The sequence below is a fragment of the Bison bison genome, unplaced genomic scaffold (assembly GCF_000754665.1).
Source record: "Bison bison bison isolate TAMUID 2011002044 unplaced genomic scaffold, Bison_UMD1.0 scf7180017858770, whole genome shotgun sequence".
NCBI lineage: Eukaryota > Metazoa > Chordata > Mammalia > Artiodactyla > Bovidae > Bison > Bison bison.
Genome location: NW_011489342.1, coordinates 2015103 through 2020188, shown reverse-complemented (window position 1 = coordinate 2020188; position 5086 = coordinate 2015103). Strand labels below are relative to the sequence as shown.

At 51.6% G+C, this 5086-nt stretch overlaps 1 protein-coding gene across 3 annotated transcripts in view; it reads right to left on the bottom strand.

The window, feature by feature from the left end:
* CRHR2 (corticotropin releasing hormone receptor 2) overlaps positions 1-5086 on the bottom strand; it is a 44569-nt gene that overhangs the window by 28416 nt on the left and 11067 nt on the right. The window lies entirely within an intron of this gene.

Sequence of the window (5086 nt, the reverse complement as noted above, 5' to 3'; positions counted from 1 at the left end):
CATTGCGCCCCGGAGCCACGCGCGCCCAGCGTGGCTGCCAGGGGCTGGGTTCGAGAGTGAGTGGCTGAGACAGCGCAGAGTCTTGGCTTCTCTCGCCCAGCCCTGACCTGCCAACAGCCTCCTGGCACTGCGCTCGAACGTCGGGAACTGCCAAGTCTGGACCTTAGCGGAGAGGAGCCGCAGAACGCACCCGGCTGCGGGTCCACCCGCTCAGTCGCGGCCAATGGCTGCACCAGGGGGCGGGGCCGGACGGCTCCTCTCTGCCGGGCCCAGGCTCCCGCCCCCGGCCCACTAGTCCAACCCGGAATCCGCCTTCTCCGGCTCATACCAGGTCCGGAGGAGGGCGGCGGGAATGGACAGTGTGGGCCTTGGGTGGCGGAATGATCTGCCCGAGGGTCGAGTTCCGGGGGCTGCAGGGGGCAGGAAAGCGCGCCCGCCCGCCCCAGAAGCTTGCCTCGTGTTTCTTCTCCTTCGGTGTCTCGCCATTTGTTTCTTCTCCTTGAGCGAGGACACTGGAGGGGATGACAGGGAGTGGAGAGCCCACGAGCAGATCTGCACTCTAGAAAAGCCTCCGTGGCCTCTGGGAAAGGAGTGGATTGGAGGGGCATCGAGGGAATCAAGGGAGCCACGAAAGAGGCTGGCGAGATCAAGAGGCTTGAATAGGTGCAGACCTGTACCAGCCCATGGGGGTTAGGGTGGGGAGGGATTTCCGGGAAAACCAGCCCTGGTGAGGCAGGACTGGAGAGAGGGGTGGGTGGGTGGATTCCAACAGGAGCCAGGAGGCAGGGGTAATGCCAGGTCTCCCGCTTGGGTGACTGGGGGCAGGAGTTGTGTTGCCATTCACTGAAATGGGGAAGTCCAGGGGAGAAACTGACTGAAATTATCTGAAGAACCTCAAACACCCAGGTCTTACTGCCCTGGGTTTCAGAGGGAATAAAACGAGAAGTGAGAACCTCTTTTCCTCTTGGCTTGGGCAGGACAACCTGAAACTGGTTTCCACAGCAGGGTGTGTGTGTGTTTAAGTTAAGTGTGGAGGGGAGATCAGACCCCACAGCAAGTGTGGAGGAGCTGAAAACCTTTATCTGGAATTTGCCCAGGCGCCTCAGGACTGCCTGCTTCTTAACTCCCTGTGGCTCCATTCTGAGTGCCAGGGCAGGTCCACTGCTCAGGTCTACTGAGGGGGGTGGGGGTGGATCTGGGCTCAAGACACAGGGCCTGAGATGTGGTTCACCTCAACTCAGGCTGGATTCAGGCCTGCCTTTGTCTCTGCTCTCCTGCATGTTACCCCAATTCTCACCCTCTCTTCTGGGGCAGTTTCTCCATCAGTGAAATGTTCTCAAAGGCCTCTCCCAGCCCTGAGACTCTGGTCCTGAGTTATGAGATGCAAAGACTGAGGGAGATGTACATGTGTGTGAATTTGTATGTGTGTGCCTTTATCTTTAGAGGGCAGGGAGAGCTGGGACCCAGTCCCAGCTGGACTGGAAGCCCCAGGGTGGCTAGTCCTAGTCCTTCCTGCCATCTTTCACTGGGAACAAAGCTGCAAGAGAAGGCTGAGAGCATCCTGAGCCAGCATTATTCCCTGAGCAGGGAGAGGGGAGAGGCAGACTGGGCTGTGTTTGTGTGCTCCAGTCTCACCAGCCTCCATATTAATGCTGCTCTCATTGCCCAGGCAGAGCCAGGGAGCAAGCTCGGGAATCTCTCTGGGGCCAGCTGATTGGCAGGTACGAGGTTCAGATCAGCCAGCCAGGTCTATCCTCTGCCTTTTAAATGGACAGAGCCCTTGGCTCAGCTCTGGGCAGCTGCAGAGGCAGAGATCCCTTACTGTCCCTAATAACCAGTGCCAGGAACAGGCGAGGATCAGTTGGGTCCCAACCCCAACCCTAGGCAGAGTCCTGTCGCCAGTGCCAGGCTGAGACTCGGCCTGGGTCCCAGACCAAGCCCTGCTGCACAGGACTTGTCCCCCATAGGCTAGACTGTGGCTGGCAGGATCAGCCCATTTCTTCATTGTGAAGTAGTCTCATTCATGCACAAAGGAGGGTGCTCCACACAGTGATCGAAGCACAGAGGGAAAGGAGAGCCCAAGCTAAAGTTATTAACCTGTTCATCACCAGGGCCACCACACAGGAAAAGCAGCTGTCTCAGGGGGAGGTGAGTGCCCAGTGACCAGAGGCCAAGGACTTAATGTCTCACATGCAGGATGGAAGGTTGGCCTGGATGACCTGGATTGCTCTTAACTGGAGAGCACATGTGATAAAGGTTCCTCTGGGAAGTGACCATTTCAGGGGCAGAGCTAAAGACCATTCTGCATCTTGATGGGACAGTCGGGACCTGAGCACAGGCCCAGAGACCCAAGAGGCCCTGGCCTCCAGAATGCAGTGCCATTTCATCGTGGAGTTTATTATCACCAGCACGATTGTCTACTATTCTAGATGTGACAGAGGAAAATGAAAAAAGGATCAGCTTTGGAACAAATGGATTTTACAGCTCATTTTAGTGTTTACAGATAAGTAAATGAGGAAGAAATTGTAAAGAGCAAAAACTTTCCTCACCTAGATGAACTCCAACTACCCTTAAAGTTTGGGCCTTTTTGCTAGCTAAGGAAGCAGAGGTGGGTGGGAGGTCCCTGGGATGGAGGGGAGCCCCCAGGCCAGGCACTGGGGCAGAGGTATTCGGGACAGTCTGTATGCCCCTAGGCTGGTGGGAGAGGTGGCAAATAAGTTATAGGGAAGTGTGACAGGTGCTGGAGGAGACACCTGTGTGTCATGGGCAGCGTGGGGGCAGGTACCTCTGGCCCACCTCTGATGGCAGCTGCAGTGGCAATCCAGGTGCTCCAGGGTTCAGCTGAACACCGGATAGGTGTGCAGAGCATAATGGAAACACACACGGCATCTCACACAGTCATGAGTCTGCACAGTACACACTTTCTCTCACTCATCCCACCACCCATCAGGTATCCGCTAGAAAACAGGATTTAAGGGGACAGACTTTGCATGTCTGAGGGCTGTGCTCAGTCAGGCTGAAGAGTATACAGAACTGAGACAGGCTGTGGGGTTCACTGTGGTTACAGTGGGGCTTCTGAGGGCATGGAAGGCTTGGGAGAGGCCAGAAGGTGCCCCACTCTTGCCCTGTGGCACTGGGGATGGTGCCCCAGGCCAGGCCAGACACTCCTTCTCCATCCCACCTCACTTCACCTTGGCACAGGGGAGATGGCCTGGTGTCTTCAAGTGGAGCCACGGGACCAGGCTGAGGAGCAGGAAGAGCCCCTGGCAACTGTCCAACCCCACACTCTCATTTATAGATGGCCAAATGGAGGCCCAGAGGAAGAAAAGGAATTTCCCCCTCCAACCCCTCCCAGGCCATCCTCCTCTCCACAGCAGCCAGACTGGGCTCCCTGCTTCCTTCACTGGGCAGAGGAAGTGATTTTTCTAAGATTGTGTGACTTCTTGCAAGAGCAGCTCTCCATTGCCCTTGGGACGAAGCCCAGCTCTTTAGCACCGCGAACAGTGCTCTTCATGATTGTCTATTCCCCATCCTCTCCTCATGCTTAACTTGAGATGCCCTTTGGGTCCACTCGCCATTCCCTTGGAACATTCTCTACCTCCATTCCTTCACATGTGCTGTTCCCTCTGCCAGGAATGCCCTTACCGCTCTATTCCAGTTAACCCAGCTGACTCCCATCTGCCCTTCTAATGTTCAGCTTAGCCCCCACCTCCTTTGTCTTATCTGGGGTGAGTGGCTCTTCTCCATGCCTTGGTCTGCTGGGGGCTAGTCTATATCACATCAAGGTTATTAGTTTCTCTATTGTGGAAGGCAGGGCTGGTCATGTTCACTAACCAGTCCCAGCACCCATCAGAGTGCTTCATGCTTGTGCTCAGCAAATCAACACTGAAGGAATGGATGCTTTGGCAGAAGCCCTGTCTCCTGAGATCCAAGGGTCTCTTCACATATGACCAGTCCTGGTGTATGTGTGTGAGTGTGTGTGTGTGTGTGTGTGTGTGTGTGTGTGATTAGGGAGTTATTTCCAAGGATCCTTGATTCCATTTGCACTCTTACATTGCCTATGGACTAAAAAAATATGCCTTACAACTTACAGTATATGGTCTATTAGATTCCTCTGTGATGAATAAAACAGAAATAATCCATTTAAAGCCTGCCTGAAGTCTCTTGTGATTATGTGTTTTTTTTTTCTTTATTTGGACCTTAGGGTCATGCAATTTAAATGATCATAGTCTTTGATTCATGACCCTTTGTCATCATTAGCCTATACATGGCCCAACTTTATTTCATTTTAGTCTTTTCTGTTATGGAAGTTTGTATGTAGTAGCACATATAATGATCTATTGCCCAATCCAAAACTAGATCATTACCAATCACTTACAAATTTATCTATACACCCCTTCCTCAGAGGGAACATTCTTTTGAATGTTGCATTTATCATTCCTTTGCTCTTAGTTTTTTCAGTTTTATCACATGTACATATATCTAAACAATAGGTTGTTTGGTTTTACTTGTTTCTGAGCTTTAGGTTAGTCAATATGCATTTTCTCAATTGGTGGACACCTAAAAGGAGATACCTATCATGTGGGGACCAGAGAAACTATTCCTGAAGTTCAAGGGCATCCTAACAGCCAGTACCGCCCACTGCAGGGGCGTGGTTAATGAGGGATGATGCGTCCCCACCGTGGCTGCTAGGCAGCACCACCAGCAATGTGGTGGATGAATAATTAATGACACAGGGAAATGTTCACTCTGAGTTACAAGAAGAAAAAGCAGGTTACAGAACTGTAGACACAGGATCATCCTGGTTTTGTGGAAAAAGAAAAAAGAAAAAACATGAGACTCTATGGTGTGATAAACTTCTGGCAGATAGAAACATTAAAAAATTCCTGGGTTGTGGGATAATGGGCATTAATAGTCCTTTTCGATTTTTAAAAATATCTTTTTCCAAATTAAATATATACATATATTACATATTCCACTTATAAATTGGATGAATGATATTACAAGTCAACCAGGGGAGGCCTTGTGATTGCGTTGTTTAAACTAACCCGTCTGTGGTATTTTACGGCAGCCCAAATTAATGGGC